Below are 11660 nucleotides of genomic sequence, written 5' to 3'. Positions count from 1 at the left end.
TATGTAGTAATACATATTAATACATGGTAATACATGGCTATACGTGGCTATACATGGCAGTACATGGCAGTACATGGCTATACATGGCAATACATGGTAATACATGGCTATACATGGCAATAAATGGTAATACATGGCGATACAAGGTAATACATAGTAATACTAGGCAATACATGGTAGTACATGGCAATACATGGCAATATGTGGTAATACATATTAATACATGGCAATACACGGCTATACGTGGCTATACATGGCAGTACATGGCTATACATGGCAATACATGGTAATACATGGCTATATGTGGTAATACATATTAACACATGGCAATACATATGCCATACATGGCGATACATGGTAATACATAGTAATACTAGGCAATACATGGTAGTACATGGCAATACATGACAATATGTGGTAATACATAGTAATACATGGCAATACATGGCAATAAATGGCTATACATGGTATTAGATGGTTAGACATAAAAGTGGTGTGCAAAACATGTTAATACATTATTTTAAATGCATTCTTGATACACTTTAATAACCCTACTTAAAGTACCTACCAAAAATTTAGACTTCAAAAAATTGTAAAAAAAATCGGAAATTTTTTTTGCAGAAGTTATTTTAATGAGGTATAGGTTTAGGTAAGAAAATAAAAAATTTTAGGTGCTGGGCACTTTAATAATGCTGGCCCACCGTAATCCAGGACAACCACAAACAACAATTTTGTGTCATCGCTTCAGCGGTCAGTTTCTTTCATGTTATTTGTAAGTAGGTCAGAAAAAATGAATGGTTATGTTCTTCTGTTCTCGCTCTGATTTTCAATTACTGCGGCGAGTTTAATGTGATCTCTGGCAAATCTCTCTCGTATTTTTCCGGCTAGCTCTCATTCCAAGTTGCCTCTCCTTTGCATTCTAATGCAGCCGAAGTCTTGCAATTTCATTCCTGTACTTTTCTGTTAAAGAATATGCCCCTACCATGCCTTGTATCAACGTGGTAGTCAGTACACTAACTTCCTCACAATCACTTTTATCTTGAAAGGATAACCCCCAGATGTGTTGCATCATAGCCATTCTTTCCCTAGCAGATGTATACATCTCGTATCGTTTACATATTGTTGTGGTAAACGAGGGCATCTGTTGGATTTTTGACAATGCTGACAACAATAACATTTTTTCTCTTACCTCTGTTGCGCGTTCCACGTGCTGCATTTTTGCATCACAGAAAATCTCCTCAATTGGGATGGCTGTTTATGCATGTGCTGCATGTGTTGACGATGACAATGTTTCTGGAACCACCATTTCACCAATTCGTTTTCCAAATTCTATGTTCATTTCTTTCTGGGTCTCTGAGACTACCTTTTCGGTCTCTGTGGCTAAGGCAATTGCTTGAATAACTGGCAGGGTGCACGATGGCCTTTCGGCGACTCTTGTTTTTGCTGCCTTTCCAAGGAAAGTTGTCAATAGCTTGTTTCCTGTTGGTAAAAAATGCATAATGGTGGCAGTCAAAGATGGGTAAATAAATGCGCTTTAGGTCCGCATGTACCATAAACTCTCTACCCTACGACTGGGGCTAATACAAGTTCGAATGTTTTTGTTGCTTATTTATTTTTATTTTTTATTCTATTTTGCCGCTGATTCACACCACCCACACTTTACAGCCACAGTTTTTTATTGTTCTGTCCTTGACGTGTCGAAACAACACTGGAACATTTTGAGTTGCGCAAGCAACTGGGGGGAGTTATGAGCGTCGTAAATCCCTCTTTTGGTTTTTATTTCCTGCCTTCTGTCTTTTGATTGAGAAATTGCACGCCTGTACTGTTGTCTGTGCTTAACGAGCTGCAATCAGTTAGACACTCTTGGTTTTTCTCCCACTGTATATTTGCGTAAGCTTAAATGGAAGTTCCCAAGGTTATAAAAGTCTCCATCCTCATCAAGGATAAATATCTGAATGATCTGAGGCAGTTTGTGACAGACAAATGAGGAAGCGTCAAGAGTGGTAAGTAAAAATACGGACTTTGTTTATTTCTGCAGCCTGATTTCTGGTATGGCCATTGCACCAAATTCATTGAGTAGTGGGCTTAATCGTGCTGTGAAACATGCCGCCTTTCTACAACATCAATCTGGCTGAGGTTTTCAGTTAGTTTTTCTTATATCGAATGATCTAGATGGAGATGCCCCTGATTGAAACGCTCTAGGAGCGTCTGTGAATTGTGATCCAGCACAAAATGTGGAAAGTGCTGAAAGCAGGGGAAGTGACGACCTTATACCAAAGAAGATCGCCGCAAAAGTTAGCCGTTGGCTCCAGCCGAACAACATGCCAGAAAAATAGTTTGCAGAGAAAGTGTTGAATTCAAGTGTTGATCAAGGATCGTTCTCCGATTATTTGACCAAGGCACCACCAACAATGCCCAAGTCACATGGTCATGGAATTTGGCAATGACTACAGCAGTTCTTAGAAAGTGAAGAGGAACAAGAGGAGTTGCGAGAACAATTTCGGGAAGGTAAGCTCAATAAACCGTTCATATCTTTTTAATATTGGCTATGTTACGTGTTGTATAAAACTCAATAAAAGTGTATAAAACAGCATGAAAAGCAGCAACGTGGAGTCGAAGCTAAAAAATCTCCAAAAAATCAACACCTCAAAACCACCAGAAATACCAATACCAGTGAGTAAAATGCATTCGCAATGCAAATTTGTCATAAGATGTACTCAAATTAATTTTCTTTTAAGGCGGAAAAGAGAAAAAACCGAAAGCAGTATGAAATGATGAAGATGGAGAAGAAGCCAATACGCCCTGCAAAAAGCGAAAGAAGTATTCCGATCTCGAGTTATCTACCCTGGACATGGTGTTTTTGTCCTCTGGGGGTCCGCCAGACAAAGGTGTCGTTCAAAGGACCGCCAATGCATTGAAAATCGACGAGCAACAAGTAAGTTATTGTTGCTTACCTTTTGGCTTACTTGCCACAACGTGGTTGTCCACCTCCAGGTACCATCCGGCTTTAATTTTATAAGAGTTTTCATTTGCATGTCGCTTTACCAGCCACACTGCTTTTGCTTTATCTTGATAACGCAGTTATTCCACACAACGAACATGTTAATGACGCCTTGAAATCATCAACGGAACAGACTGGTTTAAAACCACGTTGCCATAATTCCTCATTAAGATCATGGACATTTCTCTGAGGGGCACTTTGAACTCGTAGAAAACAATGAAACCAAGCACTTTCTACATGATACGACAAGATTTAGGTGTACGTGAGGTAAAACACGTTTGCTGAACTAAGAGTTACAGAGAAATGCCAGGAATGCGGCATTTCAAATGATTTTATTCTGGGGGTTTACTAAATGTGCTTACGTCAAGAACAACCACTGGCCCCTCTTGTCAATACTATCTGTGTACTCTTATTGCATAAAAAGTTTTAAAATTGGACTTAGTCTTAAGATGCTCTTAATTCCGGTCCATACATTTTTTGATCAAAGCTCAGCTTTCCCGTTCCTTTAAAAATGGTGTATTCTTATGAAAAAAAAGTGTATTTCTTGGATTTCCTCAACTGAAGCTGTTTTGATATTTCCTCTCCATAGATTACAGTTTGGTTTAACAACCACCGCATAAAGAGAAAAGAAGATTCTTACTTGCCTAGACAATACAGCAAGAATTAAGTCTGCTTCAGATTAGTTTTTTGCTGATTCATTCAGTATTTTATTTGCCATTCAAATCTTGTTACATCAGTTAGCTTGTGATAGCTTTTCTAAGGGGAACTCCCTCTCAGAATTAATACAATTTTTTTAGTAATTCACTTATCATGGTGGCCCAATTTAGGAATTTAGCAGCATATTACAAACATAAGACATTAATAATTATGAAACAATGTCGTAATCCTTTTCTGAAAATACACTTTGACTCGTTATCCTTTGATTCGGTTATCAAGCCATTTCACAATTGTGATCCTCTAAACGTTCTTGAGAATTTACCACAATTCGTTCTTTTATAGTGTATTTATTTGGCAGATATTAAAGATAATGAGAAAGGTTGTCGTTTTGGTGGTCAGCAGCTTACAAATCTAAACAAGCACTCCATGCTCCATAAGCCACCATGCGGCCACCCCATAAGTGCTCGAAAAATACCCTTCTACATTCCCAGAGAAAGGACGACATTTTGCCAATTTGTACGGTAGTGACTCTGGACATTAACCATTCGCACGATTCTGAAGTACAAATGCGCATGAAAGTTTTCCTTTGATTTGTTTGTTAGTTATCATTATTCAATACTCATAAGTACAGCAAAGATCGAGTACACAGTACACAGCACCATAGGACTGCTGGGCTGAAATCTGCTGAAATATCCCTTTAAACAGCTTTACAGCAGTGATCCTGGTGAAAAAAAAGAAAAGTAGTTACTACTGGAGAAAGAAGTAACATCATCCTTATCAACAAAGCAGATTCAAAGGTAAGCTTGACGGTAAGTGCTACGCAGTGTTACGATAAGATCAGATCACGTTTTTGATTTTCGATTTCCAAAAACGTGTCAAAAAAAATGTGATTATCGATTTTGATCGATTACATCGACTGATCAATCGACAAATATCGAGTACTATCGAGTATTATCGATTATTTGATTACATTTTCGATGATCGATTTCTATCGATTAGATACACCCTGCTTACCCTAAAAGGCTGAGTTCTGCTGAATCATAGTAGCCATCATGACATAAATGTTCCCTTGGACTTGTTATATTTGTACCATCAGAGTTAATGTCCAGAGTTTACTCAAACATATTTCCGTGTATAATCCAGAAATTCCTTTCCTTCCCTTGCTGGTTGAAAACTACGTATTTAGGGCACATTTGGAAAGCCAGTCGAACCCAGCTGCGAGAGTATTTAAAGCACCTTTGAACAAAAACATCACGAAGCAGCAAACTTTATAACCATCCACTATCTTTTGATGGCCAGAAAAAGGGCTGGAAACTAAACATTTCGCAAGATTTATCGTGATTGGACATTAAAAAAAGGAGAATAATACATTTTTAATTAGTGTTTACTTAAAGTCCTAGGAAATCTAAAAACGATGCGCGAATAGCAGCAGCTTTGTTTTGATTCATTCATAAGTTATGAATGGAGTAGTATTTTTTTTTACTTCGAGTCCTAAAACCTTCAGCTGACTAAATTAACAAAAAAGTTGGGAATCATTAAACTTTGGACATGTAACGAAAGATGTCAGATGTTGCAAGAACATACTTACCGAATTACGTCACAGAAGACATTTGTGCATTAACCTTACAAAGAGTACCAAACAAAAAGTTAAATTATGTTCGCTGGCAACACGAAATCAACAGTCATTTTACTGGATCGAATTACCAATGAGCACCCCACTGTGTTAGGCAACTATCCATAAACATTCCAATGAATTTAAATCGTATATCAGTTTACTAAACATGATTATTCCAGCATCCGGATTGGGAATTTGCGGGGATTGCGAAAGAATTGAGAAGCGACTCAATAGCAAGAGTTACTATGCTTTAAGAGAGTTTCACTTCGACAGGCCGCAAAAAAACAGGAATTTGCCTGTCAAAATTCGTGCAAAATGAATGTATTTGCCGATGAAGTGATTTCTCTGGACAACCAGGTGTTCATTTCTCAAAATCCCAAAAACCGTTTTTGGCACACATACTTCAAAGTGGTTATTCTAAACTGTCCTTGCAATAAGAAATGTTGATGAGTGCAAAATTTTCACGCTCACCAACTCTGATGTTTATATGGTATAGGAGTAGAGTGGGATAGGGTGAAACATTAGAGAGATTAAGATTCACGTTTACCCCAAATGGCAAACAGGGATTTGTGCCACATGACCAAGTTTTTCCCTTAATTGTCGTCAACTGTTTATTACTTCAACTAAAAAACAAGTAGTTTCACGCCAGTTTTATACATACGAATTGTTCTGGACAGTTTGTACCTGCTTACTTTCTATTCCCTGAAATTGTCAACTTGAATCTGATGTTTGCTGTTTGGCACAAACATGAATCTTAATCTCTTAATTGAAGACAGCCTGAGCCTCCCAGGTACTGCTGTCCAGAGCATAATCCTGTGGTTACTGAAATTTGCTTCCAATTTTTTAAGTGGTAGTAATCTGTTTATTTTTCAGATTTAACCTTGCTGTCAGCAACAGCTGTTATGTTAGCATGGTTTGGAAAGGCAACTAGCAACGATATAAGATTTTGCAGTTGCATCTTGTTTAATAAAGAAGAAGGTGGATATTGCTGTTGGAGTACTTTTTTCCAGAGTAGCCAAAGATGATGTATCAGTGATCCAACTTAATGTTTAAAGGCCTTCTTTTTGTTTTGCTGTAGTGTTTTATTATCTCATCAGTAAAAAAGGAGGCAGTGCAAGTTACTAATGCATTTTATTAACTTTTTAATGTGGAACAGTAACTTAGGCAATAGTAAAAGCGCTTGAAAATGAAATGCATAGTAGAAGTAATTAATCCTGGGATGTTACATTGTCCTAGCATTTCATTTTCAAAACCTACATGTGTTATACTGGATGCAAAATTTACCAATGTATAGAGACCTTACGCCTTCACTGGATACAATATTTACCATGAATGGGAAACTTGCTCGACCAAAACAAGATAATATATTTTCCAAACATGGAGACTCCATTAAACCTGCACTGGGTAATAAATTACCAAAAATGGAGATGCCAGATATGGGGATAACATAAATCCAATACAGGATGCTAGCTATACCAGATGTGGTATCCAATACAGAATAATGAATGTACCAGATATGGGGATCACATAAATCCAATACAGGATAATACATTTGCCAGAGATGGACAACTTATCAGTCCAATTCCGGATTCATAAGTTTCCAGGTGTGGGTACTTTCAGTATCCAGTTCTGGATAGCCCATTTTCATGCTGCAAGAGATTTTAGTGATCTTAACCTGGTTATCTTAATTTCAGTTCCTTTACCCATGTTGGATTTTTGCGATTCCTGAGTTTGGAATCTGTCATAAACGATTTTTGATATTTAGTGATAATCCAAGTCTGGATAAATTACAATTATACCAGACCTGGATTTTAAATTTCTTTCTGCAAATTTGCAGAAAGAAAGAAAGACCAGAAAGGAGGCTACTAGACAAAGACGGATTGCTATCAGACAGATTTGAAAGCGAAGTCTGAGGAACTGGATTGTAACATGACTACATAAGTGATAATGTGTAACTAGAGCGTTGACATGCTAGATAATGATGTGATTTTCGTAGCTTGCTTTCGTATTCTTGTTGCTTGTGCACGCGATCATTTCTGTACAGCTTTTGCTGCAACTGATTTACACCGCTCTCTCCTTAAACTTTTAAATTGTACCACTCTCACAACAATTGCAATCTCTAGTACACAAGCTATCGCAGCCAAATAGGACGAACTTTGACGTTCGAAAAGGACAGCAAAACCAAAAACTGAGCCACAACACTTGTATGATTTGGATCTCCCGCTTCATGTTTCTAACTCACCGCCAGACAAGGCTTCTCCTGATCTAGGCCATGTCAGCCCTTTCGCAGTTACTTTTTTGGGTTGCACCAAGGAACCGTCTATGGAACAGAGGCTGGACCTTAATAAAGAGGAGAAAGTAAAACGTCAGCTTAAGCTACAGGTCCTTCAGCTTTGAAATCAGATGGCACCCCACTCCTCTCAAGACCCCTCTCCAGATCCGTTGCGATTTTATTCCAGGTATGTCTAATAATTGTGATTATGACAAATTAGACATGCCTGAATTTTTCGCTGGCTTTCTAGCTATGATTAAGCCCTATGATACCGCCTTGAGGTCTGCAATGCTCCTTCATCTTGAAATACTAGCGACCAAGGCTATCAGCTATTTGTGGCATAGCCTGTGCAGTTTCCCTGTAACATGGTTGAACAAGTTGAACTAAAACAATTAGACTGGATTGATACTTCTGAAATCCATGAGCGACCGACAATATTTTTTCGCCACTTGGATTTGAAAGCTTCTAAGTCATCATCTGGCGTTCCTGTAACCGACAGAGGGATCGCTTAATGAGTTCTCTGAGAGTTTACATTCCAAGACTAACAAGGCCTGCCGTGCATGTAATTATCCGGGCTCATGTGACTGCGATTCCTCTTGTTCTGACTGCTCAAGTAATCATGTCTGCCGCGTTTGCGCCAAAGACCACCCCATGCTGCATTGTCCAAAGCGCCGATTTCCAATTCCTATTATTTGATAACCAGATTTCTCTCCCAGCCAGGCATTTTCATCTATTACGGATACCACCTTGGACACAACTACGGATAATGAGAATATAAACACTTCAATTTCATCTTCTTTACACCTCTCACGGACAGTTATTTCTAGTACAGTTGCTGTAATTCATCACATTCTGGCTTCCCAATTCTCTTTCCCAGACGCTTTTAGAGCTCATTTGCCAATTAGCACTACATTAAACATTCCTTGCCGCACTCTTATTTACTTGATTACGAAGACAAGATCATTTTTTATTTTCTTCAGTTTGGTTGGCCCACAGGCTACGCATTATTCATTCTTCCAAAATCTACCCCTGTCAATCATTCTTCAGTTTTAACTTTCAAGGATCATGCTCAACATTTTTTGGATACCGAACTAGCCTACAATACTCTCACTGGCCCCTTTGATCATAATTTGTTTTAAAACGGGATTCAGACAAAGTGCAGGGTTATAATGGATCTTAGTTTTCGCCCTGGCGCCTCAGTTAACAACGGTGTGGTATAAATGACATAGCGAACTAAAGTTAGAAACTAGAAACACTTGAACACTGCGAGAGTTGTGTGATGTATCGCATTACATTATAATTCGTTGTATTGTATATGTAGTGTGATTTGACTTTGTTGTATGAGCCTGCAATCCTCGTGGTTGCAGTTTGCCGCCATGTTTGTGTTAGTAAGAGATTTGGTGATTAAAGCCTAATATTCTCCATGCAAACGTCTTCCCTTGTTCACAACCAATGGCATTCCCTCAAGAGAGTACCTCGACAACTCTTTCCAACATCAACTACCCGGGATAGATCATCTTTGTCAATTTATTTTGCAGAAAGGTCGCCGCTGTCTCATTTGCAAGCTTAACTTACAACCTACCCATTGATCCAAAAGATTACGGTCCCTTGGGTTTCTCCTTCCAAAATAAACTTTATTTTGATTTGTGATGCCGTTTTAGTCTTCGCTCCTCAGCGATGATATTTTAATGCACGACAAGAGCAGTTTGTCACATTTTAACTTGGAGGGTTATCTGGCTGACGTCTATCTAGACGATTTTTACAGGGCTGATTCAGAATTATACACTGGGATGGCGTTCCTTAGGCTTTGAGAACTCTTGCATGAATTGGGATTGGTTTCGTCCTCTCACAAACATTGCCCCCCCCCCCCCCAGGTTTTCAACTTGACACTCAGTCGTTTACTTTGTAATTGCCAGATTTCTGTATTACGACAATGTCTCACGAACTTCAAAAAGGGGCTTTCTCGAGCCTTCTTCACAAGACACCAACCTCAATCACTTTTAGGCAAGTTGTCTTTAATTACTGCTTGCATCAAACCTGGTCGCACTTTTATGTTTTGACTGTTCAACATTCTCTGGACTTTTCCCTTCAACGTTACACGTCTTCCCATCTCTTCAGACATGCGTTACAATATTCAATGGTGGTTAGACTTCCTTCCTAGTTTTAATGGGATTTCCATTATCAATACTACCAAGTGGGACTTTGACGATTTACTCTTTACCACCGACACCTGTCTAGAAGCCGGTCGTTATGACCGTTTTACGTCTTAGGAAATCTCTTAATACGTATTTCTAGTTAACTGAAGGAATATTGTCAATCAGACAATTCTCTTTTGAAGCATACGTCACCAGCAGAATTAGCCACGTTTTCTAACAAAAAGCTTGCTACGAAGTGTCAGTGATGTGTCCCTTCTGGGATACCGCTCTGAGAGCTGCAGCTGCTTGCCTCAGATCCAAGGTCAAGTCTAACAAGGCTGTAAATGTCCTTGCACTTTGCTCCGCCTCTGTGGTCAAATTTAGGCATCAGAGAATGTCGGCCCTTGCCTACAGAATTTCTGTGATCCTTTTGTGTAGCAGTACCAAAAGCCAGCATTTCACCAGCCTTAATCATCTTGGAATTTGTATGTCCCATCAATCGACCATCATAAAGCAGAAAGGAATGGCTAAGGAGCACAACTCGCTAGTTCTCACATGGAAAAATGAGATTGAAGCTGCCAAGAAATGCGAACTCTTCTTCAAGAAGTGAAAGAAAAACAAGTAAATGATATGTATAATGAAAAATGATATGTATGATTTGAACCAGTCAACCCTGGCCTCTTACGATTTTTTCTCTCAAGGACCATATGAGATCTGCAAAGATGTGCTTGAATCTCCACCAATTGCTAGCCCTGCTGCTCTTGAAGTGGCCGTTTCTTTTGCAGCAGAGAAATTAAAATTACTCCCAAGATATAGGTGAGTTGAATTATTACCTTAGTAATATTAGTTTGAGTTTAGTGCAAAATATTTGAGTGGGTCCGCAATGTTTACATGGCAACTGAAATAACACTGCATAAGAGATCACCGTCGACACTCATGGGCCACACACGTCACACGCTCACTTACTGTTGTTGGAAATGCATGGAATTTCCTTAGGATACCAGAAGTCAATTGACAAGGTAGAAAATAAAGAATAATAAAATAAGGGCAATTGTTTAAGGTTCAGGGCTCCCTGCATAAGACATTGTTAAGATAAGAGAGCTCTTAAGTAATGTTCAGGAAAAATAACCTGTTGTTAGCGAACAAAACTTATGAGTTCCTATAACCTGAAAATAAATTATGCAACCCAGCCCAGATGCTAATATACAGACTTCGAGCGACGTTAAGCTTAAGTGGCTGCCAATTGATCAAATGTTCAAGATCAATAAACTCGGTCTTTTAAAGAAAGTTATTAATGGGAGAGCACCAGAATGCCTAATTACAAGCTTCTCACTTCAAACCCAGAACCTAAGCTATGAAAAAGAATTCAATGCTCTTAACTTAGAACTAACCATCTCTTTTACCTTGATGAAGACTACACTGATTAATAACACCGCCTCAAACTTTACAGTGGACACTTTAAAGTTAAAAAGTTATTATGATTTTTATTTTTTTTTAAATATCATTGTAAATAGATTATCCTCTTTGCTTATTTATTTGCATTCATTTTTAACATTTCTCAATTTTTAAAATTGCTAAGAATTTTATTCTTTTGTTATAATCGCTTTTGTACATAGGCTTTTTATCTTGATTGTCGTAACTTTTATTCATCATTTTTGTTTTTAGAGGGCCACTAGGGAGAATACTTTCATAGTAATAGGTGTCACCCTCTTTAATTAATGGTTAGGCCGATAGCACTAGTTTGTCTGGCGATTCCTTCATGAAGTCATCCCTGTAATACAGCAAGTAAAAAATCTAAATATACTGTGACTTTAGAATTGTTGTGGTTAATTTTGATCTGTCTGTGAAGTCATGTATTCAGACAAAGTTGGAGTCCAATCAATCCATACACTGGACACACTAGATTATCTTAGTTATTAACTAAATCTATACTTATATAAATACAGAATAGCACATCACAAAGTAATTTTCAAGTGTATA

This window comes from Porites lutea, chromosome 1, assembly GCF_958299795.1.
Source record: "Porites lutea chromosome 1, jaPorLute2.1, whole genome shotgun sequence".
In the NCBI taxonomy this organism is placed as follows: Eukaryota; Metazoa; Cnidaria; class Anthozoa; order Scleractinia; family Poritidae; genus Porites; species Porites lutea.
The sequence above is the reverse complement of the archived record's forward strand: the minus strand, read 5'-3'. Positions refer to the sequence as shown.